The sequence below is a fragment of the Hemiscyllium ocellatum genome, chromosome 43, assembly GCF_020745735.1.
Source record: "Hemiscyllium ocellatum isolate sHemOce1 chromosome 43, sHemOce1.pat.X.cur, whole genome shotgun sequence".
NCBI classification, from domain to species: Eukaryota; Metazoa; Chordata; class Chondrichthyes; order Orectolobiformes; family Hemiscylliidae; genus Hemiscyllium; species Hemiscyllium ocellatum.
In genome coordinates, this window is record NC_083443.1 from 22,513,698 (window position 1) to 22,539,796 (window position 26,099).

The 26,099-nt window shown below is 41.2% G+C and overlaps 1 protein-coding gene across 7 annotated transcripts in view; it reads right to left on the reverse strand.

Annotated features, from left to right (window-relative positions):
* Positions 1–26,099, reverse strand: part of kcnma1a (potassium large conductance calcium-activated channel, subfamily M, alpha member 1a) — an 858,112-nt gene that overhangs the window by 435,263 nt on the left and 396,750 nt on the right. Inside the window, exon 1 of one of the 7 annotated variants that reach the window (XM_060854011.1) lies at positions 13,660–13,678. The exons of the other annotated variants lie outside the window; for them this stretch is intronic. The gene's annotated coding sequence lies outside the window, so the exon portion shown is untranslated. Of the gene's footprint in view, positions 1–13,659; positions 13,679–26,099 lie in introns of those variants that run through there. 7 annotated transcript variants of the gene reach the window in all.

Below are 26,099 nucleotides of genomic sequence, written 5' to 3' on the forward strand. Positions count from 1 at the left end.
CAGCAGGAAATTGAGAAACAAATTAGTAAGGAGATCTCAGTTATCTGTAAGATTAATAGGGTGGTTATGGTGGGGGATTTTAACTTGTTAAGGACTTGGATGGAGAGAAATTTGCTAAGTGTGTACAAGAAAATTTTATTTTGCAGGATGTGGATGTTCTACTAAAGAAGGTGCAAAACTTGACCTATTCTTGGGAAATAAGGCAGGGTAGATGACTGAATGGGGGAATGCTTTGGGGCCAGTGACCAAACTTTTATTTGTTTTAAAATAGTGATGGAAAACGATAGCCCAGATGTAAAAGTTGACATTCTAAACTGGAGGAAGACCAATTATGACAGTATATTTTGACAGTTTTGACAGTAACTTTCAAAACCTTTATTTAAGTAGTGTCAACAACTTCACTGGGCAAGGAATTATAGATTTACAACCCTCTGGATGAAGTAGTTCCTTCTCAATTCAGTCCTAAATTTGTGCCCACTAATCTTGAGGCTATGTCCTCGTGTCCTAGTTTCACCTGCCAGTAGAAACATCCTCACTTCTTCTATCTTATCTATTCCCTTCAAAATTGTATATAGTTCTAAAAGATTCCCCCCCTGCCCCCCACCCACCCCGCCATTCTTCTGAATTCCAATCAATATAATCTCAATCTACTCAGTCTATCCTCATAAGCCAACATCCCCCACTCCAACCTCATGAAACAGATGTCAGGTACAGACAGCAGCGATCGAGTGAATCTCGAGAAGAGTACAATGGCAGTAGGAGTATACTTAAGACGGAAATCAGGAGGGAAAAAGGGGACCTGAGATAGCTTTGGCAAATAGAATTAAGGAGAATCCAAAAGGATTCTATAAATACATTTTGGGCAAACAGGTAACTAGGGAGAAAATAGGGCCCCTCAAAGATCAGTAAGGCCACCTGCGTGTGGAACCGCAACAGCTGGGTGAGATATTAAACAAGTATTTTGCATCAGTGTTAGCTGTGGACAAGGATATGGAAGATAGAGAATGTGGGGAAATAAATAGCGACATCTTGAAAGGTGGTACTTAATGACTTAACATGCATAAAAGGTGGATAAATCCCCAAGACCTGATCAGATGTCCCCCTGACCTCTTTGGGAAGCTAGAGAAGTGATTGCTGGGCCCCTTGCTGAGATATTTGTATTATTGATAGCCACAGGTGAGGTGCCAGAAGACTGGAGGTTGGCTAACATGGTGCCACTGTTTAAGAAGGGTGGTAAAGACAAGCCAAGGAACTATAGACCAGTGAGCCTGATGCCTGGGCCAAATGCTGATAAATGGGACTAGATTTATTTAGGATATCTGGTCTGCGTGGCTGTGTTGCACCAAAGGGTCTGTTTCCATGCAGTGTATCTCTATGTCTATGACTCTAATAATTCTCCGGGGGAATGTTTTTTTGTGTTTTCATTTCCACTTATGACCTTCCAACTAAATTGTTGCACAGGTTCACATATTGGCAGCTGAGTTAATAAATAAATTTAGGTGACACAAACATTGCATTTCTATTACAATCTTAACCCCATATAATTGATTTGGATTTACTCTATTTTCAGCCAATTCTTCACAGTGGAATTCAGTTTGAACTTCCAAAGCAGTTCAACTTTCTACACGAAGCTAGTGGAGCTTGACGTAACCAAGGCAACAGACAATATTTGCTTCTGCCAATTGAAGATTGCAGATGCAAGTTGAAAGAAATGCAAACACTGTCACTTAAAATGTTTTCCAAATTAATTGTACTCCACCACCAGATCATTTACGGAAAAGAATAAAAGGCATGTACCATCATTGAACTACAGTCAATATTTTTAAGAGCAAGTAGGCCAGCTAAAACTATTTAAAATAACATTCTGAAAATTTACAAGAGTAATAAATTTCTCTTCCCTTAATTTATGTTCCTTAACGTCAGAAACTGCACTATTACTTTGACCTATTATGGGTTTTGCTTGAGGAGCTCTGGAGAAGGAAGACAAATAATAATTCAAAAGCACTTTGTAGTTGTGATTCAAGATGGCGGAAGTCTGAACAGTTGGGCTCTGTGCCATACCCCAGGCAAGGTGGACCTCTACACCGTCCATTAGTCACCCCTGAGGAAAGTTTGCAGCATAAAGTAGGTAGAGCACCTAGAGCTCCTTTAAATTAGGACTTGGAGGTGATATGAAGACATCCAAGGAAAAGGGAACTGGGGGTTGTAGTAGACAGGGCACTCCGCTGCTATGTCGGGTATACCCGCAGCCACTACCTCGACCCCCATGGTACCGCCCTTGAGTTCAGTGGAGCAACCCCAGAATTTGCAAAACTCCGTGAAAAAAAAATCGAGGGAGCGCTGGAACCCGTTACTGCCATGCTGATAAAGCATGAGCAGGAGATCCAGGCCTTGGATCAGCGCGTGGAGCAGAAGACCGCAGCCTCGGAGGCCGTGACAGACAGATCTGAGGAATGGGTCCAAACCTTGGAAGGTCAGGTTTGGACCCGGCAGGAATAAATAGACGACCTCAAAAATTGAGGTTGGTGAAAAAAATCGGCGATTATTGGGCTTGCCTGAGTGTGAAGAAGATGAAAACCTCACTGATTTCCGCGAGAGGTAGCTCCCAGAGTTGCTGGACCTGGAGATTGTGTCAGGCCAGGTGAGGGTGGAGCGGGCCTACCGGATCACAATGCACAGGTCCGGGCCGATCCAGCATTATAAGGAAAAGCATTTAATAATATAAACAGCCAGAAGATGGGGAAGAGATCCACAGGCTTTGGCTGATAAAGGTTCAAAACCTTTGAAGGTTTTTTTCATGCCTTTTCTGCGGCTATACTTAGGAAAAGGAAGACCTTTGATGATGTAAAGAAAAATTGAAGAGAATTAAACATTCAATACTTTCTGAGGTACCCGGCAGTGCTACGTTTCAATTATGGGAAACTGTCTACAACTTCGACGTGGTGGAAAAGGTAAAAGAATTTTTGAACTCGCTGAAATGATAGACTTTGTCCGAGGAGGAAAAGAGGCATACGGACAAAGGCATCATATAACTCTCTTTGCATCTTGTTTCTCTTTGTTCTCCCTTTTGAGGTCTTGGGCTTTATAGGCTTGGTATTGCTTTGGGGTTAAGTCCAATCTATTTTATACTATACCTGTTTGGAGGTTATTAGTTATTTTATTGTTCTGTTTTGCTGGGTGAGGGGTGGTTATTCCTTTGATGTAAAAATGTGTGGGTTGAGATGAGGAGGGGGAGGGTGGGTGTCCATTGTTAACTTGGAGAACATGTTTATTGTTCCCTTGCTTGTGTTTGGGGTGTGGCCTTGATTGGAAAATGTTAAGATGGTTGTGAGTGAACGCCCCTATGGGCAAAGGAGGGGGGGGGGGAATCTCTGGGAAATTGTGCCTTGTGTGTTTATTTGTTTAAGTTAGGAGTAGAGCTTAGATTTTTTTTAGTTTTAGTTGTTTCGGTAGTGTTGGTAGGAATAGTCTTTAGATTTTATAAAGTCTGTTTTTTTTCCACTTGTCACACACTGAATGGGCTTCTTCCTCCCAGGGGACTGCAGGCTGTAGTGTGTGGTTGTGGCTAGCGATCTGTTCAGGTGGTGCACCTGGAATATAAAGGGAGCCACTCTCTCATTAAAATGAAAAAGTTGCTCTCAAATCTTAGGAAAGAAAGGGTTGACATCGCTCTATTGCAAGGGGCACATTTGACTGATAGGAAATATCTGAAGTTACAACAGGGGGGATACAATAGGGTATTCTTCTCCTCCTTTAACTCCAAAAGCAGAGGAGTGCCATACTGGTATAAAGGAACTTCCCATTCCAGGTGACAGATCAAATCAAGGATGAGTATGGATGGGTCATCATTCTCAAGGCTGTGGTGCACAGAGAAGAGTACGGCATCCTGAACGTTTACTGTCCTCTGACACACCCTCTCAAATTTTAAGTTGATGCAGTCTCTAAATTAGTGGCTCTTAGGGTGCACTGTACGATTGTAAGTGGAGACTTTAATCGTCTCATGAACCTGGGGTAGACAGGGTGCCAAGGGGACTGTCAGGTACACCTCGGCAGTCTAGACAGTTAGCGGACTTGTGGGAGGAGTTTGGGCTAGTGGCTGTGTGGAGGTGCCTCCACCCTTTTATTCCAACCTGCATAAGTCCCACACAAGAATTGGTATGTTCTTTGTTCCGTCAGTTTGTTTGGACCTGGTGTTAGCACAATTGGGAGCATAACTATCTCGGACCATGTGGCAGTATATTTGGATGTTAAAACCAAAGGTAGTGGAGTAGGCACACAGCAGTGGTGCATGGATCCGTTTGTTTTGAAGGATGACAATTTTGTACAGTATATTACAAGGCTTTTTGGGACATTAATCGGGTACGGGCAATAATCCATCAGTGCTCTGGGATACCACCAGAGCACTCTTAAGGGGTCTGATTATTTCATACTCAGCAATGGGAAGGAGGCAGAGAGGAGAGCAGCAGCGGTTACTTGATGCCCAGCTGAAGGCAGCCAAATCTGCATATTATACCAGACCATCTGTGGTCAAACCGCAACTGGTTACGTCTCTCTGGGCTGCTCTGGACTCAGTGCTCACACAAGAGGCGAAGAGAGGCGTCTCCTTTGCAAAGCAAAGGCTGTTTGAATATGGGGATGAGCCAGGTAGATACCTGGCTTACCTGGCTAGGAAGAAAAGTGCTCCACAGTCCACTGTGTTTGTGTTTATCAGGGAGAGAATTGGTAATGTCACCTGTGAATTGAGGAAGATCAATGCCAGATTCCGAGAGTTCTATGCAGAGCTTTACCAGTCAGAGGGACATGGGGACGGAAATGAGAGAACGGAATCTTTCTTTGAAAACTTAGACCTCCCCGGTACAAACGCAGTGTTATATAAAGACCCCAAGGTGGCGGTTATTGCAAATGGAGTTAAATCGAGCAATTTTGGTGGGGGGTAACGGGTAGCTGACAGGGATGTCCCATGTCGCCGCTACTGTTTACCTTAGTACTTGAACAATTGGCAGAGGCTATCCAAAAGAGACCCTGAAATAATGGCATCAAAGTTGGGAGCTGGAGAACACAAAATCACTCTGTATGTGGATGATGTCCTTTCGTTTTTAGCTAATCTCGAAAAGTCCATACCCCAGCTAATACAATAAATTAAGTTATTCGGTAGCTTTTCGAGATACAAGATAGATTTCACAAAATTAGAAGTCATGCCCGTGGTGAGGCGGGCAGGTGGATTGGTGGAGGTACCAAACTGCAGGACAGAATGAAGTTTCCTTCAGATGGTCACAGAAAGGTTTTCTCTATCTGGGAATTTTCATTACCCCTCTCTTCCGGCAGCTGTACAGAGCTGTTTGAGAGGACTTGCAGCAATGGGAGGAACTAACCCATATCATGGCTAGGTTGTCTAGCCTTGATGAAAATGAATGTTTTTCCTCAGTTGTTATATCCTATGAGGATGCTCTCACTGTTATTACTCAAACAGGTGCTGCGTAGGTTTGCGGGATGACTTGGATCATTTGTGTGGTGCCATAGGTGCTCCTTAGGTAAATTTACCCATTTGCAACGTGTGTGTGTGTGTGTGTGTGTGTGTGTGTGTGTGTGTATATCAAATAGGCACCCTGTTGTCATAAGTAGGCGACTGGGTACGTAATGACTCGAAGCCGATATGGCTTGACGAGGAGGCCCCTCATAAACTTACTGTTCAAGGATAAGTTGAGGTTGGTAGCTGAGCACTGTGCAAGTCTGGTTATCATAAATACAGTGGAAGCATGGAAGATAATGTGGCAGGGTGAGGGCAATTTGCTTTATACTTTGCCGTTCACCCCATTAGTGGGACCCCCAGGATTTAGACCAGGATCAATGGACGCCGGCTTTACAGCATGGGAGGGTAAAGGAATCTCCTGTCTGGGAGATTTATTTGAGGGAGAGGTCTCGATGTCTTTTAGCCAATTAGGTCAGAAATACAGAATCCCTAATAGGGACCTTTTCGGATATTTCCAGGTTAGGGGTTACATACAGAAGACGACCATGCTCTTGACCCAGCCGTACAAGTCGGATATAGAATGTAGAGTGTCCCGATGCGGGGGTGCTCTCTCAGTTAGTACCATATATCATCTGCAGAGAGGGAATGCCCAGGGGGATATGAAAATATTCCATGAGATTTGGAATCAGGAGTTACGGAAGAAATCTCATCAGAAACGTGGGAGGATATATGGAGGAATGTAAAGAAGATTAGGCACAAGCGATGCAATTGAAGATCCTCCACAGGGCCCATATGGCACTACAGAGGTTAGCAAAGTTTAAGAAAGGATCTTCCCTGAAATGTTCCAAATGTAAAAACAGTATTGGCACCCTTACACATTGCTTTTGGTCCTGCTACAAGATCCGCGGATATAGTGAATGAGCTGGAGAGGATGGAAGTTAGGGAGGATCCAGTGTCCCTTCTCTTGGGGCTACCAAATCCTCCCTGTTTGGGTGAGCACGGGAAGAGGTTATTCAACATTCTTACGCACTGTGCAAGGAAAAACATCCTAATCAGAAAAGTCTCCAGGTCTTGCAGGGTGGTGCAGACTTGTGATAGAGCACGTCCCTCAGGAATACCTGACAAGTATGGTGCACCATAGCACAGAGCAATTTTATAAGACATGACGGCCCTTTCTAAATTATGTTCACATGGATCTGTCAGCAGTATTGATTAAGGCCTTTATATACCTACAAGGGCCACATATGGCGGTCCAGAGATTGTGTGTTAATTTAATGTTATTTTATTTAGTTTGAATTTCTGCTAATTTGGATTAAGTTAAGTAAACATGATTCAATTATATCTTAAAGAATAGTAGACAGTTTATTGTTAATGTTACTGTAATATAACATAATAGTGCCATATTATTTCTATTTTTCTGTACTTTGGTATCTTTATAACTTTGGTTTGTGTTTTTATAAAAGAAGTGATTTTTTTTCAATAAATACATACATTAAAAAAAAACACTTTGGGCTGCTATATTTATACAGAGGGTGAAAAGGAGCACAGGGAGAATCCAGCAAAGACAAGGATAAGCGAAGCATACAGCCATTAAGTAGTGCCAAATGTACATTGTTTTCTCTTGCTGTGACTCCTGTTGATTTGGAACTCCCTCAGAGATTATCCTGGTAGTTGGGAAAAGGAAGTGGGGATGAAAAGTGGGTATAGAATCATAAATTCCCTACAGTGTGGAAATAGGTATAGAGGATAATAACCATAACTGTGCATGCAAAGATATATCAGGGCATGGGGGTAGAGTTTGCTACCTTGGGGAGGGTTGCAGAGAGAGGCCATAACCAGCAAAATCGAGACAGAATGCTTCCTGAGGGGGCTTAGAGAGATTTTCAGTACTTCTGCTTCTCAAGGCCCATAAGAAGTGCTGAGAGAGGCACTACTATTCTTGAAGGCAAAAGTGAGGACTGCAGATGCTGGAAACCAGAATTTAGATTAGAGTGGTGCTGGAAAAGCACAGCAGGTCAGGCTGCATCCGAGGAGCAGGAGGCTACTCTTGAACCTACAGCTGCCTTTATGCAACAGTTATTAAATTTGGATGAAGTTTCTGGGGTTTCACTCTGGGATTCCAGATAACATTGCAACAGTAAGTAACCTGAATGCAATTACTAACACAAAAGAGGTCAATATCTCCACAGTTTTAGGCAATGGCATTAAGCTACTGTTAACATTGCAGTACACAGGCATGACTGGTTTACTCAAATGAAGTTTCAACTTTTGTTTGAATACCATTTCACACACAAATAGAGTCATAAGACTCATCTTTATTCCTTTTGCTTGAGACACACGCAAAATAAAACTCAGGCAACCAGCCTTAGTCAAAATCTTGATCTGAAATGGTACTCTTCCACTTTTTCAGCAGCACCACAAAATTCAAGTTATTTGAAGGGTAGCACTGTTACTGTGTACTTCAACACTTATCTTCTACACAACTAAAATCAGACCCAGTAAAGGATGAATGAACATGCAGTTTTAATAAAGAATGTCATGTGGAACACTGAATTGTATTATGGGTCTTAAGCAATCTTATTCAAAAGAACAATGCTCCTGTTCACACCTAAGTAATATACTGAAGTGTCAACCATGATACCTGCTCAAATTCTGAGTTGGGGATTGAATCCAAGTCTAACTATCTAATGAGCCACAAAGATTATAATTTTACTCAAAGGTCAATTAGGATTGTCCCATTAAGGAGACTTCATGAAGGTGAATTCAATTATATTCAAGTATGACTTAAAAGATTTTGCCAAAGCACTGTACAGCTGTAGCAAAATTTTTCCAACTTTTATATTCCTTTCCTTTTACAACAAATGCCAACATTTCATGTGCCTTATTAATCACTTAATGTGATCGATATATCAGGGTACCCAAATTCCCTTACTGTACTGTGTTCTGCAATCTCTCAATGGCACTGCGCCTCACTGCACATCTCTTTAATACTAAACAATATATTATCATTGTTCTGGCAACAGCCTCATTCATCTTATTTGTTGATTAAGCTGTATTTCAGGAAGAAAGAAGTTTGCTATAATTTATCTTCAAAAACTCACATAAGATCTCTAGAAAAGTCAGTACTTTCCTTCATAAATCCTCACTCAAGACTTTGCAATTTAGTAGGGAGAAAAGGATTTCCTAAAGTAGAAGCTAACTGCCCACAGACTACCAATTTACCCAATCCAAACTACACAATAATAAAACATTCTCTCTTTTTGGTAAATCCATGAATCTTCTTGGTAATAAATGCTTTCTTTTCAAACAATAGATCTACTCTTTGACTCAGTATAATACATCTACACTCACAACTAATTACCTGACAGACACTTCAACCATTGCTAGTAGACATTGAGTGAGGAATTAAAGCTTAAGTAATCACAGGCTATTTTGCATACAATGGGAATAGTGTATCAAAAAGAATACATGACATCAAACAGAGCCTTGTAACTAATTTTGCAGTAATTGGACTTGCATTTTTAATCAATATAAAGGCAAATTATGTTCACACATTTCAACACTTTTTAAAAAAATATACAATTAACCATGTCAACATTGTATAATGGATATGATGATGCAGAAATTCATCCAGCCTGGCTTCTATGTGGTAAAAAAAAATCAATAACAAATAAATTGAAATTTCTTGCCTCACACAGTCTCAATGTTTCCTGTGTCTGGAAATTCTGCTCTTTGCATTATGGAGACAACATGACTTTATCCAAAAAAACATGATTTTGGCTTAATCTGAATCCTAATGAGTTTCTGCTATTTCAAGACCATGTTCAGAGATCATCAAGCAGAGAGTATTTTTGTTAGACAAAGGGAAGAACAGCACACATACTGGGGCATTACAAAAGGAAAACAGTTTTCATAATGGTTTACAGGATATATAACAAAAACAAAAAAATCATTGTAGTTATTAATCTAATATCAGCCCAGCACTCAGACCTACAACAAATGCTAACATGGTAATGCCAAACTTCAAATTTTCAAATGCCTTTAGCATTTCACAGTGCATGATGAACAATAAATTTTAATAAACTACATATTAGACTTGCACAATTCATCCTAAGGTCATCAAATAACTAAACTGACTTCAATACTGGGAGCACATTAGCTCTAATTGTTATTCTTCTGTATTCAGTTCCTGTCCCTTGTTGAAACCTGGTGATGTATGTGACCAAGGCTGGTAGTAATAGGATTGCCTGAGGCGAGGTGCTGACAAAACCATAAGCCTAAAAGGTAAGGATTTTGGAAATTTGAGCCAAAGGAACTGAAAGTCTTAAAAGCATAGCCCTGGAGCAGCACATTATAGGCTTGAGTCTAAGGTTAGCTATATAACTGAATTACTGTGTTCTATGAAAGCTGGTGAATCATGGACCTAAACAAATGATGCACAACTGAAATTTGGAGGCTAAATGCTTCATTCAAAACCATAACACTGCAGCTAACACACAATAGTTATGAAGAAAGCAGATTTGCTGATTTGGAGGGCTGTGGGCATCAGCTCTTACACCAAAGGTCTAAAGCCAGAGCATGCAGAATAATTCACACTTTTCATCCACTGATGTACCATTAATCAAATTGTGGGAAAGATAACTAAAGTGCTGAGACAGATTTTGTGAAACCAAGTCAAAATATCCTGCTAAACACTTTGCCTAACACTTGGATCTCAAATTATATAAAACTTCAATAGATGTCATTTGATCTTGAAACCTTGCTTCATTTTTTCCTCCTTCTATACTGCTGCCAAAAGCCCTTGCTATCTCAGAAACGAGAAACAATCTGGGGTACTAACTTCTGAAAAATTATTTCAGCAAAAAGAAAAATGGGATACCTACCTAGGCTTTTTAATTCTCATATATCTTTCTACAACTGTTATTTATTGAAGATAATCTTGAGAGACTTCCAGAATATTGATGCAACACAATAAATGCATAATTCATTCTTCCTCCCAATAGTTTGCCTGTATATTTTTTAAACATTGTCACATTCGGCTCCTTCTCGGCCTGTGGGGTTAAAACTCATTATTGACCTCAGGATCGAAGTAGTATGCTTGGCATTCTTCTTAATTGGTCTCCAACGTTTTCATAGAGGAAGAGCTTCAGTCTCTATTCTGCATTTTGTGCAATATGCTAAGTTTGTTATTTGGTAACTGTAGGTAAACTGCTGTTTTCTTGTTGGTTTATGACCAGTACATTTGCGAGATTTGATTGCTCTTAAGTTAAAAATAGCTTTAACTATGAAAAGATAAGCTATCAAGTTGAGGGATGGCCATGGGGTTCTGCAGGAGAAATTGAGGAGGATCAAAGGGATAACGATCTGAGAGGAGAGAGGGCAAAGTGAATTAAGGTGGAGGCTGGAAACATTGAGGACATAAAGTTGCTTGGGCGCAGAAGCTGAACAAGTAAAGAACTAAGGATATCTTAGTAAGAAACTTGGGGTAGGTTTTGTGTGGATGGTAGAAAAGAAAGAGTTTTAAAGAGAGTTGAATCAAAGTGAGATGTTCAGAGGAGACAGCCATTCCATCAATTATGGTTGAGACTTGGTGATGATGGTCACACTGCCAGCAACATAGTTTAGATCTAATGCTTAGTGAAAGGGAAAGCTATGTAAGTGATTTTTAGTGAGGTCCAAAAGTCATTGCACATAAGCAAAGTCTGCATCAAAGCCATAATGTTAATGCAACCAAGCTCAACGTCATGATGGTGAAGGGTGTTTCTCCCCACAGTTAAATGTATGTAGTATAGGATAATGCAAAAATAATAGTGATTATGTTTCTATTGGTAAAGTCCTTGATTAGCAGTTCCAAAGGTGAGTAGCATGTATCAGCAAGAAAAGACCTCAAGATCTCTGGGTGAGAATGCTAGCTAGACGTAATGAGTGGATATCTGGTTGTCTAAAATTGCTGCTTGCATATTGGCAGGTGTGATTGGTGCCTCAATATGAATAGATATAGAGAGAGAGAGATAGAGAAATAGAGAGATAGAAAGAACAAGATAGAGAGAATAGAGAGAGAGTTAAAGATAGATACAGATGGAGTGAGAGAGATCAAGAGGGATAGAGAGAGAGAGATTGAGAGATAGACTAATATAGAGCGCGATAAAAAGATACAGAGCAAGATAGATAGAGATAGAGAAAGAGATCAAGAGATATAGAGATCAAGAGAGAGAGATTGAGAGAGGTAGAGATCGAGAGAAATAGAGAGGTATAGAGAGGTATAGAGAGGTATAAAGAGGTATAGAGAGACACAGAGAGATTGAGATAGAGAGAGACAGAGATATAGATAGAGATAGAGAGATGGAGAGATAGAGATAGAGAGATATAGAGAAATAGAGAGAGATAGAGAGAGAGAGAGAGACAGATATAGAGAAAGAGAGAGAGAGAGAGAGACGTAGAGATAGAGAGATGTAGAGATAGAGAGACGTAGAGATAGAAAGACGTAGAGATAGAAAGACGTAGAGATAGAGAGACGTAGAGATAGAGATAGAGATAGAGATGAGGGATAGAGAGATGTAAAGAAAGAGAGAAATAGAGATAGAAATAGCAGGGGAGATAGAGAGAGATGGAGATGGAGAGATACAAATAGAGTTGGAGAGATAGAGATACAGATAGACAGCGAGTTATGGAGATAGAGATACAGATACAGATAGACAGCGAGTTATAGAGATAGAGATAGAAATAGAGATAGAGATAGATAGAGAGAGAGAGAGATAGAGATAGAGATTGAGAGAGAGAGAGATAGAGATAGAGATTGAGAGAGAGAGAGAGATCAAGAAAGATATAGAGAGAGAGATTGAGAGCTAGAGAGAGACATAGAGACAGAGAGATATATAGAGAGAAAGATCGAGAGAGATAGAGATAGAGATATATAGAGATACAGGTAGAGTCAGAGAGAGATAGAGAGAGAAATAGAGAGACAGACGAGCGAAAGACAAGGATAGAGAGATAGAGACAGAGAGACAGATAGAGAAAGAGAAAGAGAGTGTGTGACAGGAAGGGGAAGACAGCCATACCTACAAGTTTATACGTGATGACAGCAGTGGAAAAGTTGCAAAGTAGTAAAATAATGAGTGATTGAGAAGTTAAAAATCACACAACACCAGGTTATAGTCCTATACTTTCGCTTTCGGTGCTTCCAGTAAACCTGTTTGACTATAACCTGGTGCGTGATTTTTAACTTTGTACACCCCAGTCCAACAGCAGTATCTACAACTCATGATTGAGAAGAATTTTGTAAAGCAAAGTACCTAAAAGGAGAATAATGGAATGAGGCACAAGGTGCCTTGTAAAATAGAATGAAATCAGCTTGAAGTACGATTGAAGTAATGTCCAGTATGATTGAACTAATGTTCAGTATGATTGAACTGATGTTCAGTACCATTGAACTAATGCTTCGATTCAGCGTTAGCTCTGGAAGGTGAGTAAACCTGTTTGAGGCAGAAAGTAATCCATGGGAACACTACAATGTGTCATTCCACTAAAAATGAGAGCCAAGGAAGCACACTATATCGACCATGAGCTAGCAGAAGTAAATGGTGGTCTCGATGAGTCATGTTGCACAGGGGAATCCAATGTCTTATTGAAGGATAAGTGGTGTCAACAACAATTATAAGCAGGAGGGAGGCTGTCAAGCAAGCTGAGACAGTAAGTGTACTTTAGCCCAGAACAAACTCTTGAAAACTGATGAAGTGAATAAGCTCCTGACTGAGCTGAAGAGGACTCACCAGTCTGAAATGTTGACATTACTTCTCGCTCCACAGATGCCACCAGACCTAGTTACTTGCAACATTGTGTTTTTATCATAAATTAAATGCCTCTCAGCCTTAAATGTTAACATGGCAACTGAGAAATTACTTTCTGTATTATTAAGAAAAGCAGTCACTTTGACAAAATGGGGATAACTATTACTTACCAAAGCACTCGACATAGTGCTATTAGCAAGTCACAGGCCTGCCATTTGAAATAGCTCTGTATCTTGATTTCAATCATAACTTAAGGAACTGTTGACTACAATGAAGGAATAAACTAAAAGTACCGTAAGTTACTTGAATAAAAGGTGCTACAATGATAGTTTCACAAGTTATCTCAAGAATCAACATTGTGAAGGAGAATAATTATCCAAGGTTTCATTCCTGATTACCCACAGTTGATATAATGTTTAGCAGAGGAACGCAATCCTGTATTGATGTATTCAGGCCTCATTCCTGAAGAAGGGCTCATGCCTGAAACGTCGACTGTCCTGCTCCTTGGATGCTTCCTGGCCTGCTTTGCTTTTCCAGGAACACATTTTCAGCTCTGATCTCCAGCATCTGCAGTCCTCACTTTCTCCTTGATGTGCCTCCTGGCTTGTGATCTTTACCATTATACATTCACTGCAGGCCTCTATCTTACATTCATAAAAACACAGTGCAAGCTAGATTGTTCTCCTGCGAGCTCATATCATAGCATTGGATTAGAGCTGAGATTGAGTGTTCACAGAAACATCAAATCCCCACTGTGTTGAAGAGCTGCACAGAAGCATAGACACTAAAAAAAAGTGGAATACAGGATTCTTTCAGAACTGCGAGCAGCTACAGGAAGCCATGGAAAAGGGAATAAAGAAAACATGCACGCTACGCCTGAAAGCACGTGGTTAAGACACAAAGGTTATAAATTTTCCTCTTCCAGTGTCGGTCAAAGTGAAAAGTGACATGAAGCAGAACTGGTGGGTTTTTTTCCTATCGACAGTGGCAAAAATCTCAAAATTATGACAGGTTTAATTAGCAAACTACAGCAGCTACAAATACCTACATTTTTATCATTGTTGGGAGACACTGTCATAAAGTATGTTCTATCCTAAATCTTACAGCACAACAAAAAAATAGACAACAGAAATGCAAATGCCTTGAAGGTGTTGTGCTAAAGCCCAAGTGAATACAACTGATGAATAGTACACGTTCACTATTAGGATCCAAGGTAAGGAAGAATCTATTGATCTGTAAGTGACTGCATTTTGATTTTGATTTATTACTGTCACTTGCATGGAAGTCAGTGAAAAGTGTTGTCTTACATGCTGTACAGGCAGAGGGTACTGCACAAGTGCATCACAATAACAGAACAGAGTGCAGGATACAATGTTACAGCTGCTGAGAAGGAGTGAGAGAACAACATTAAAGAGGTCAATTCAAAGATCTGATAACAGTGGGAAGAAACGGATCTTGAATCTGTTTGTATGTGCATACAAACTTCTGTATTTTCTATCTGACAGAAGAGGCTGGAAGAGAGCACAAGCGAGCTGGGAGGGGTCTTTGATTATGCTGGTTGCTTTCCCGAGACAGTGGGAAGTATTGATGGAGTCAATGGATGAGAGGCTGATTTGTGCGATGGACCAAGCTGTGTTCACAACTCTCTGAAGTTTCTTTCAGTTTTGGGAAGAGCAATTGCCATACCATGCTGCAATGCATCAAATAGGATGCTTTCTCTAGTGCATCTATAAAAATGTGTCAGAGTCTTCACGAACAATTTTCTTAGCCTCCTGAGGGAGTAGAGGCGTTGCTGTGCTTTCTCAACCGTACTGTCAACGTGGGTGGACGAGGACAGATGGTTGGTGATCATCACTCTCAGAAACTTGACACTCTCAACTGTCTCCACTTCAACACCATTGTTACAGACAGGGGCTTGCCTTTCACTCCAATTCCTGAAGTCAATGACCAGCTCCTTAATTTTGCGAATGTTGATGGAGAGATTGTTGTCTTTACACCATACCATTAAGCAATCTATTTCCCTCCTGTACTCTGCCTTCTTAGTTTTTGAGATCTGACCTACATTGGTGGTGCCATCAGCAAACTTGTAAATGAAGTTAGTGCAGAATTTGGCTGTAGTCATTTGTTTATAAGGATTTTGTAGGGGTCTGATTACACAGACTTGCAGGGCACCAGTGTTGAAGATTACCATGAAGGAGGTATTGTCACCTATTCTTACTGACTGCGGTCTGTTGGTCAGGAAGTTGAAAATCCAGTTACATAGCGGGGAACAGAGATCTCGGTCCCAGAGTTTGGAGATGAGTTTATTTGGAATTATTGTGTTGAAAACAGAACTGTGGTCAATAGATAAGGGTCTGATGTAAGTATCCTGGTTGTCCAGATGTTCCAGGGATGAGTAGGGCTGGTAGGCAAATTGCAGGGGATCAAGGTAATCTGGGAGGCCAGAGTTGATGTCAGCCATGACCAATCTCTTGAAGCTCTTCATAATTACTGATGTCAGCGCCACTGGGTGATAGTCACTGAGGCACGCTGCATGATTTTTCTTTGGCACTGCCAGTATTTTTGAAGCAGGTGGGGACTTCAGATCGTAGTAAAGAGAGTTTGAAGATGTCTGTGAATACTTCCACCAACTGGCCTGTGCAGGATCTGTGTATGGCTGGGGTCTCCATCCAAGTCAGTTGTTTTCAATGGGTTCATCCCTAAAAAGGCCGATCTGACATCTGGTGACCGACGGTGCATCAGAGGCTGATGGGTCAGGTGTCATCATTTCACGGCATTTCCACAGCTCCCAGAATCGCACAAACGTGTAATAATATAAGCTGATAGAATTGTATTAGGCATAAAAGATCCCACAGTGACAGTGCATCTACTGAGAGAGAAAAAACCTGCTTTTAAGTAAGTGTTCAACATATACAATAGTAATGACACTGTAAGGCAGCAGCTAGAGCACCTGCAGCGCAGAACAGTCCAAGCCTTGCAATATGGTGACAGGTACTGCAAGTCAAAAGGGTTGAAATATCAGGAAAAGGAGCAGGATGCAAATATTGTGGAGGGAAACGCCCAACAGAAAACAAGGCATGTTCAGTGTGCTCTCACAGCAAGAAGGCAAATAATCTTACACACAAGTGCTTGGCTAGGAGGAAGCACAATAAACAAATACAGATGGCCCCTGAAGATACCAGCTGAAGTTTCTGTAGAATCACTTGACATCACCAAGAGATTGGGCCAATAAATGATAAATGGTTTGTGTCTGTTTCAATGATGACTGCAAAAGGCAAACAATAAGACAACAAAATGTCAGATGGACAACAGTGCATCATGGAGCTTTCTGATCCTCATAGACCTGTACTAAGCAGCTCAACATGATGGTCCATAAATGAAGCCCTTGTGAGCAAAATAGATGTGCTATCCTTGAGTCGAGAGGACAAATTACACAGATAGCCCATTCCAAATATAAAGAGAATGAACCGGAGATGCAGATCACAAGTGGCAAGCAACAGTTACTCATTTCAGCTGTAGCAAGTCAAAGAAATTTGTAACGTGTTGCAGCACACTAAACCACGATCCATGGAACTGACCCTGCAGAGTAAAATAATTATGTTTATTATGTCTTCCTGAAGAATATCATTTCAAAATGGATGAGTGTGAGAAATTAATCAGCACGTGGCCAGAAAGTTCCAGGTGTCAAGGCCAACCTGGAAGAAGCAGCAACAATTAAAGGAATTTTGCCACATCCTGCAAAGGCAAAAATCAGAACCGATCCTTGACATGAACAATAGCTATTGGTATGAAGCTAGACGAATATAGCAGCTTTCCCACTCAATTTTGGTATTTCCATGGCCATAGAAGAGTATCAGTGCAGACAAGATGGGATAGGTAATGATCTTCCCACAGTGGAATCAATAGTGGATGACCTGCTTCTTTAGGTTTGTAGGGACACACCATTGCTGACCATATTCAAAATCTAATGTGATTGCTAAATATAATTCACCAAATGAACGTGAAGCTAAACAAGAAAAAGTTGCAACTAAAGATGCCTGAAGTTAAGCTCATAGGTTAACTACTGACTGCAAAACATGATTTGATGGATTCATTCACTATTTTGCTAAATTCTTGTCCAATTTGTCATCAGAGCGTGAGCCAGTACAGCAACTCTCTGCCAAAAATATGCAGTAGTATTGAGGTGCAGAGCAAGAAGCAGCATACACAAGTGTCTAGCAACTAGTGACAGCAATGCCAGTGCTGAAATTCTAAGATGAAAATGATCAAGTCACCCAGCAGCACAGCACACAAGACGGGATTTGAAGCAATCTTAATGCAGAAAGGAAACCTGGCTGCATTTCCATCCAAGACATTAATGTAAATGAAACAAAACCACGGTCAGATAAATAAAAATGCCCGGCCATTGTCTTTGATGCCAAATATTGATATCAGTATTTACCTAGAAAAGACAACACGACAGTGCAGTTGACCAGAAGCCACATCAAAGTATTTTTCTCAAGCCATAACTCTCCTCTAAATGTTTTTCTGATTACAGAGATATCACCTAGATGTGGTGATATCTGTGTAATCAGAGATTTGTAAAATTTTTTTGAGTGGAGAAGGAACCCACCCTCCCTCCTCCTCTAACCTAAAAAAAAGGACTCAGTCGGCTGAACAGGTAAGCTACTTAGTGTTCTTGTTTTGGAGACTAAGTGTGGAGTTATGGCAGCGCAGGAAGTGGAATGTTCCTCCTGCAGGATGTTTGAGGTAGGGGTGACCACCGATGCTCCTGCCGACTTCACCTGCAGGAAGTGCAGCCAGCTCCAGCTCCTCACAGACCGCGTTAGGGAACTGGAGCTGGATGAACTGTGGATTATTCGAGAGGCTGAGAGGGTGATAGATAGAAGCTACAGGGACATAGTTACGCCAGAGAACAGAGGTAGCTGGGTAACAGTTAGAGGTGGGAAGGGGAGGGAGCAGGCAGTGCAGAGATCCCCTGTGGTCGTTCCCCTCAATAATAAGTATACCGCTTGGGATACTTTTGGGGGGGGACAGCGTACCAGGGGTAAGCTGCAGTGACTGGGTCTCTGGCACAAGGTCCGGCTCTGAGGCTCAGAAGGGAAAAGGGGAGAGGAGGAGAGCGCTAGTTATAGGAGACTCTATAGTTAGAGGGACAGACAGGCGGTTCTGTGGACATGGGCGAGACTCTCGGTTGGTTTGTTGCCTCCTGGGTGCCAGGGTCTGAGACGTCTCGGACTGTGTCTTCAGAGTCCTAAAGGGGGAGGGTGTGGAGCCAAAAGTCGTGGTGCACATTGGCACCAACGACATAGGCAGGACGAGGGGTGGGGAGGTCATTCAAGAGCTCAGGGAGTTAGGCTGGAAGCTAAAAGCTAGGACGGACAGAGTGATCATCTCTGGATTGTTGCCGGTGCCACGTGGCAGTGAGGCAAGGAATAAGGAGAGATTGCAGTTGAACGCATGGCTGCAAGGATGGTGTAGGAGGGAGGGCTTCAGGTATTTGGACAATTGGACTGCATTCTAGGGAAGGTGGGACCTGTACAAGCAGGATGGGTTGCACCTGAACCAGGAGGGCACCAATATCCTGGGAGGTAGGTTTGCTAGCACTCTTCGAGGGAAGGTTTAAACTAATTTGACAGGGGGATGGCATCCGGACTTGTAGTCCAGCAAGTAGGTTAGCTGTTTTTCAGGATGTCCAAGAATGTAGGGAGGCTGTGGAGAAGGTAGCACAGACAGGGAATACTTGCGGACACAGAGATGGGTTCAAGTGTGTAAACTTCAACACAAGGAGTATCAGAAATAAGGTGGTTGAACTTAAGGCGTAGATCGATACTTGGGACTACGATGTTGTGGCCATCACGGAAACGGGGATAGAAGAGGGACAGGAATGGTTGTTGGAGGTTCCTGGTTACAGATGTTTCAGTAGGATTAAGGAGGGTGGTAAAAAAGGAGTGGGTGTGGCATTGTTAATTAGAAATGGTATAATGGCTGTAGAAAGGCAGTTCGAGGGGGATCTGCCTTTGGAGGTAGTATGGGCTGAAGTCAGAAATAGTAAAGGAGAAGTCACCTTGTTGGGTGTTTACTATAGGCCCCACAATAGCAGCAGAGATGTGGAGAAGCAGATTGGGAAACAGATTTTGGAAAGGTGCAGAAGCCACAGGGTAGTAGTCATGGGTGATTTCAACTTCCCAAATATTAGATCAAGTAGATTGGACGGGGCGGTGTTTGTGCAGTGTGTCCAGGAAGCTTTTCTAACTCAGTATGTAGATTGTCTGACCAGAGGGGAGGCCATATTGGATTTGGTACTTGATAACGAACCGGGACAAGTGATCGGCTTGTTAGTGGGTGAGCATTTTGGTGTTGGTGACCACAATTCTGTGATTTTTCACCTTGGTTATGGAAAGAGATAGGTGCGTGTAACAGGGCAGGTTTTACAATTGGGGGAAGGGTGAATACGATGCTGCAAGACAAGATCTGAGGAGCATAAATTGGGAGCATAGGCTGTCAGGGAAGAATGTCGTTGAGATGTGGAACTTTTTAAAGGAACAGACACGAAGTGTCCTTGATACGTATGTACATGTCAGGCAGGAAAGAGACGGTTGTGTGAGGGAACCTTGGTTGACGAGGGAGGTTGAATGTCTAGTAAAGAGGAAGAAGGAGGCTTACATAAGGTTGAGGAAACAAGGTTCAGACAGAGCATTGGAGGGATACAGGATAGCCAGGAGGGAGCTGAAGAAAGGGAATAGGAGAGCTAAGAGAGGGCATGAAAAATCTTTGGCGGGTAGGATCAAGGATAACCCCAAGGCCTTTTATGCGTATGTGAGAAACATGAGAATGACGAGAACGAGGATAGGTCCAATCAAGGACAGTAGTGGGAGACTGTGTATTGAGTCGGAAGAGATAGAAGAGATCTTGAATGAGTACTTTTCTTCAGTATTTACAAATGAGAGGGACCATATTGTTGAAGAGGAGAGTATGAAGCAGACTGGTAAGCTAGAGGAGATACTTGTTAGGAAGGAAGATGTGTTGGGCATTTTGAAAAACTTGAGGATAGACAAGTCCCCCAGGCCTGACGGGATATATCCTAGGATTATGTGGGAAGCAAGAGAGGAAATCGCAGAGCCATTGGCAATGATCTTTTCGTCTTCACTGTCAACGGGGGGTGGTACCAGGGAACTGGAGAGTGGCGAATGTTGTGCCCCTGTTCAAAATAGGGAATAGGGATAACCCTGGGAATTACAGGCCAGTTAGTCTTACTTCGGTGGTAGGCAAAGTAATGGAAAGGGTACTGAGGGATAGGTTTTATGAGTATCTGGAAAGACACTGCTTGATTAGGGACAGGCAGCACGGATTTGTGAGGGGTAAGTCTTGCCTTACAAGTCTTATTGAATTCTTTGAGGAGGTGACCAAGCATGTGGATGAGGGTAGACCAGTGGATGTAGTGTACATGGATTTTAGTAAGGCATTTGATAAGGTTCCCCATGGTAGGCTTATGTGGAAAATCAGGAGGCATGGGATAGTGGGAAATTTGGCCAGTTGGATAGAGAACTGGCTAACCAGTCGAAGTCAGAGAGTGGTGGTAGATGGTAAATATTCAGCCTGGAGCCCAGTTACAAGTAGAGTTCCACAGGGATCAGTTCTGGGTCCTCTGCTTTTTGTAATTTTTATTAATGACTTGGAAGAGGGAGTCAAAGGGTGGGTCTGTAAATTTGCAGACGATACGAAGATTGGTGGAGTTGTGGATAGTGAGGAGGGCTGTTGTCGGCTGCAAAAGGACTTAGATATGATGCAGAGCTGGGCTGAGGAGTGGCAGATGGAGTTCAACCCTGTCAAGTGCGAGGTTGTCTATGTTGGAAGGACAAATAAGAATGTGGAATACAGGGTTAATGATAGGGTTCTTAGTAAAGTGGAGGAGCAGAGGGATCTTGGGGTCTATGTTCATAGCTCTTTGAAAGTTGCCACTCAGGTGGATAGAGCTTGTAAGAAGGCCTATGGTGTATTAGTGTTCATTAGCAGAGGGATTGAATTCGAGAGTCATGAGGTGATGTTGCAGCTGTAGAGGACCTTGATAAAGCCACATTTGGAGTACTGTGTGCAGTTCTGGTCACCTCATCTTAGGAAAGATGTGGAAGCTTTGGAGAGGGTGCAGAGGAGATTTACCAGGATGTTGCCTGGAATGGAGAATAGATCGTACAAGGATAGGTTGAGAGTGCTAGGCCTTTTCTAATTGGAACGGCAAAGGATGAGGGGTGATTTGATAGAGGTTTATAAGATGATCAGGGGAATAGATAGAGTAGACAGTCAGAGATTTTTTCCCCAGGTACAACAGAGTGTAACAAGGGGACATAAATTTAAGTTGAAGGGTGAAAGGTATAGGGAAGATGTCAGGGGTAGGTTCTTTACCCAGAGAGTGGTGGGGGCATGGAATGCGCTGCTGTGGGAGTGGCAGAGTCAAAATCATTGGTGACCTTTAATCGGCAATTGGATAGGCACATGGATAGGTGCTTAAACTAGGACAAATGTTCGGCACAACATCGTGGGCTGAAGGGCTTGTTCTGTGCTGTATTGTTCTATGTTCTATGTGATGTTACATGTCAAGGAAAATATGCAGATTGCTCACATACTGTTAGAGCAGTACTCCCTATGAAGAAGAAATTAAAGCATCCAGTTGTAAAGTTCTAGAAGTCATAAATGCAGCAGGAACATTGAATTTACCATACTAGTTACTCACATATACTGTGATTCTAGTTATGATGGAGTAGTTTATCCACACCTTGGCATTTAGCTCATTGTTTTAGAGAATTTTCAAAACGTGGAAAGTTGCTACCTACACAGCAAGAAGGGTGAGCAGGAATTGTGCTACTAATCTACAGCAAATTTCACCCATCCTTACTTTGAAATACCTGGATACTGTATTTTTTGATCAGCAAAAAGTACCCAAACATGAAACGTCCAGTGCCCAACGCTGGATCTGAAATCACTGCTCTATACAACTAAATTCCTTGTGCTTCAAAATTATTGTTCAATTATTATTACCAAATAATACATCATCAGTTGTTCTTAATGAATGTGTAAGGAATAACTTTTGTTAAAATTGTTCAGTCTTTTACTTTCGTTAGGGAATATTTTAGCTGTTTACATTCTAGACTTCTATTAAATGTGACCTTTCGAATGACTCATAAGTATAATTGGTTATATGACAGCACAACCCCCCCTCCCCCCCCCATCCCCACCCCCAAAACACTTTAAATGACTCATAAAACTAATTGCTTGCGGGATGGAAAAAATCCACTTCCAAATTGTGAAGTAACCTTTGTCAGTAGGATTGTTTATGACTGCAAGTGATACTCAATAGATTACAATTGTGACTAAACACTGGAAGGTTTCTTCTGCAGATTACATACAATCTGCTGTGATCAGCCCAGTATCCTCTAACCAGGAGAGAAATAGAGGAGGTTGACAGTAGTCTTGAGGTTGTAATTAATTCCACTGAACCACGAGATTTGAAAACTCCATCATAAAGTAGTTCAATTTGCAAAGCCTTGAAGTCCCAGAGTAGTTATATGCGCTTTATTTTAGCTCCTGAATTGACCCCGCATGGCACTATACAAATATCTTACATATCTACTATTCAAAGGTTCTTTGCTAAATTGACAGACGATTAATTGACAAACTAACATAGATTTACTAATGTTAAGCATAATAAACCTTTCCAAGTGCATATTAAAATGGAATTCTTTCATAGCACTATTTATACAATTAATGATTTTCCCATTTGAGGGAATAAACTTTAGTCATGACACATTTTCAGGCAGAAATGCTATGAGAGAGATATTGTCTTAATGAAGAAGTGTGCATTGATCAACAGGCACGCTGCATAAGAATAGATGCATTAAAGAAGATAATGGTCTGAATCTTCCAGCAGCTGCAGTTTTTTTTGTCTCTATCTGAATCTTCCAAATGGTAGCACTGCTGCAAGATTATCCCGACCCAGTACAACTGAAGCTCCTTTGGAATCTTCTGGTCCTCAATATCAAAGAAACGTGCAACGGTCAGAGTAAAGTTGGGGCAAACAAGACATGCCCCCTTTGTATGGCATGAGCTGTTGTATAATGTTTAATGAATGTCAGTGAATGGATGAGTGAATGGGTGACTGGGTGGGTGAGTCGGTGTGTGAACGGGTGACCCAGGTGGGGGAGATTTAGTCAAGGTGGACACACATTGGGTTGTGGTATTGTCAAGTGGAAGTTGGTTGGTGTCAGGGATAGTCAGGTGATTAAGGGAGGTGACTGGGAATGAACCGTTTTGAGTTAGCCAGGTCTTGGGTTTTAATCTGTCTAACATTTTCTAGTTTAAGAGTTGGGACAGTAATAAAAGCTCCCAAAGAAAAATGGGGATTTGCCCACTGGAAATTTAAACCTGCTACACAATTTGCAGATGGGTCTATATGTCAAACTTCCACAGGATCAAGAAGTGTATTTTCAGTATATATTAGTTTTCAATAAAATCCGAAGCCTGGAAGATTTGGTCAAATGCAGCCTAGCTGTAAAGGATCCTGGAATAAACTGGACATTTCAATCTTTAACTCTAGAAGAACTCCCCCTGAATATATCATCTGCAGCCTCAGGAATATTTCCCCAATAGTCCCTATTTATTCACTAGAGAATACAGAACACTTCTGTGAATTATCACTTCTAAAAGCAAAAAAAAATCAGTTCGCTAACTTATGAAATAACAAGCTTTATTATTAGTCTTTTTCGCTGTTTCCTCCAATCTTCAGTCTAAATTTAGATTATGCAAGAAGTACCTTAACTTTTATTTTAAAATGTTCTATTGGAATATTCCTGAGCTTGAACTGATCTTCTATCATGTTTTCACTTCTGCAGAAGTGATAATTTAACTCCACGCTTATTCTGGCAAGTTGTCACACACTATACCCCTGTATTTCTAGACGTATAATTAAAAAAAAACTTCCAATTAGAACTATGTAAATTGGTCTAAGACAAGTCAAATCACTTTAAAAAAGCAAAGTTGCCTCAAGGTGAAGATGAAAATGAAATCGCCCTCAGGAATATGAAAAGGGAGACTGTTTATAATCCTCACAAATAAAAACCTACCAGTTCTTAGTAAAGCACTGGATATTGAGACCATGACTGTCACAGATAGACCCAAGAGAAATACACACAGCAAAATTATTTGAAGGGAGGTGTGGAGAGCTTTTGAGAGATTACAGAAAGGAAGCTTGCTACATCCACTTCTCTCTCCAAGAAACCTAACCAGTTTCCACGGAAACGAGTCCCAAGAATAACATCAAGGAGACAAGACATTTAAAACAACTAAGATTCACAACTGTTGACTACAACAAAGAATGCAACAAACCATATTCTCCAGTTTGAACTTTACATCTCAAGAACAACCAAAGGACTCTAAACTGGATATCATTTTACCTTCCACCATCTTCTTTTAATTTTGTACATAAATTTGTGCATGTATGAGAGATAATCCAAGTGACTACACAAGAGTCAAATGCTCCAGTCAAGTAATTCTAATTTTTTTCTTTGGTTTAGCAGTCAATAAATTTGTTCCTTCCTTCACTCAAGAAAAACTTGTGATTGGCTCCTTACTGCTCACAGTTGACAATTTAAGTCAGGGGGGCGTAGGCGGGGGGCAGCATAGCCTCATGATAAAATAAACTTAAACCATATTGTGACCAACCAAGAGTAGCTATCTCACCATTTCTAATTTGGCCGAATGATACTTCATCCTTGAACTTTCTCCTTGATTTAAGTGAATTGGGGATCGATTTCCATTTGTTTTGTCTGATGCTAACAGTTCAAAAGAAGGCAAGGAGAGGGTTAATAACTTCACAGTGAATGGTGTGACAATACTACGGCTTGAAGAGATGTATTTTTTCCAGGGTTTTATTTGAAGAGAGGTTTTAAGACAGAGGTACGGAACTATCTATTTGAATCCCAATACAACAAACATCCTGTGAGGTATTGGGAGTTTTTTTTAAAGTTGGAACAATAGATGCAACCTGAATGGGTGGGGTCAAGCACCCTCAGAGCCAGGAATGTTAGTTTTAGTTTCTCAATAGCAATTGCTGCTAGGGTCTTGAAGCTTGGTTTAGAAGCTGCAATACATTTCTCCCCCACGCCCCTCTCTCTGTCTCTCTCTCTCTCACACACACATGAACTCTCACTCTCTCTCTCTCACACACACACACACACACACACACACACACACACACACACACCACACACACACACAGTTTTCTCAAGTTGTTTCTCCTCCTGGACTGGATAATTTCCAGCGAGACAATCTATTTTACTGAATTTGTTTTTGCTAAGGGTGTGTTTATGGGATGTCACTATATTCTTATAGTTAATCAGTAGTTAATACAGCTGTTATTTTGTTAAGCATTTCAATAGAGTTACAGTTAAGCCAATTCTTTCTTTGTTTTTATTTTTATTTTAACTGCCATGTAAAAATAAAATGTGTTTTGCTTTATGCCAAGTAGTTTGACTAATTGAATTACATCTTGAATGCAACACCTTACACTTATCTTTAAAGTAAGAAAAGTTAGGGTCTGGACTATATTCTGAATATATTTTGAGGGGTGGGGGTGGGGAGGGGGTCTGGTTTGGTCCATAACAATGGGCTAGCTTACTGATGCTTTAATTCTGCAGGGGCCTTCTGCTAGGCTGAGATCCTATGAAAGATCATCAATCTGAAATGTTAACTGTGTTTCTGCTTTGAAAGATACTGCCTGGCTTGCTGACTATATCTAGCATTCTCTTTTTATTTCAAAACAATTCCTTTAGGACACTTTGGAACTAATC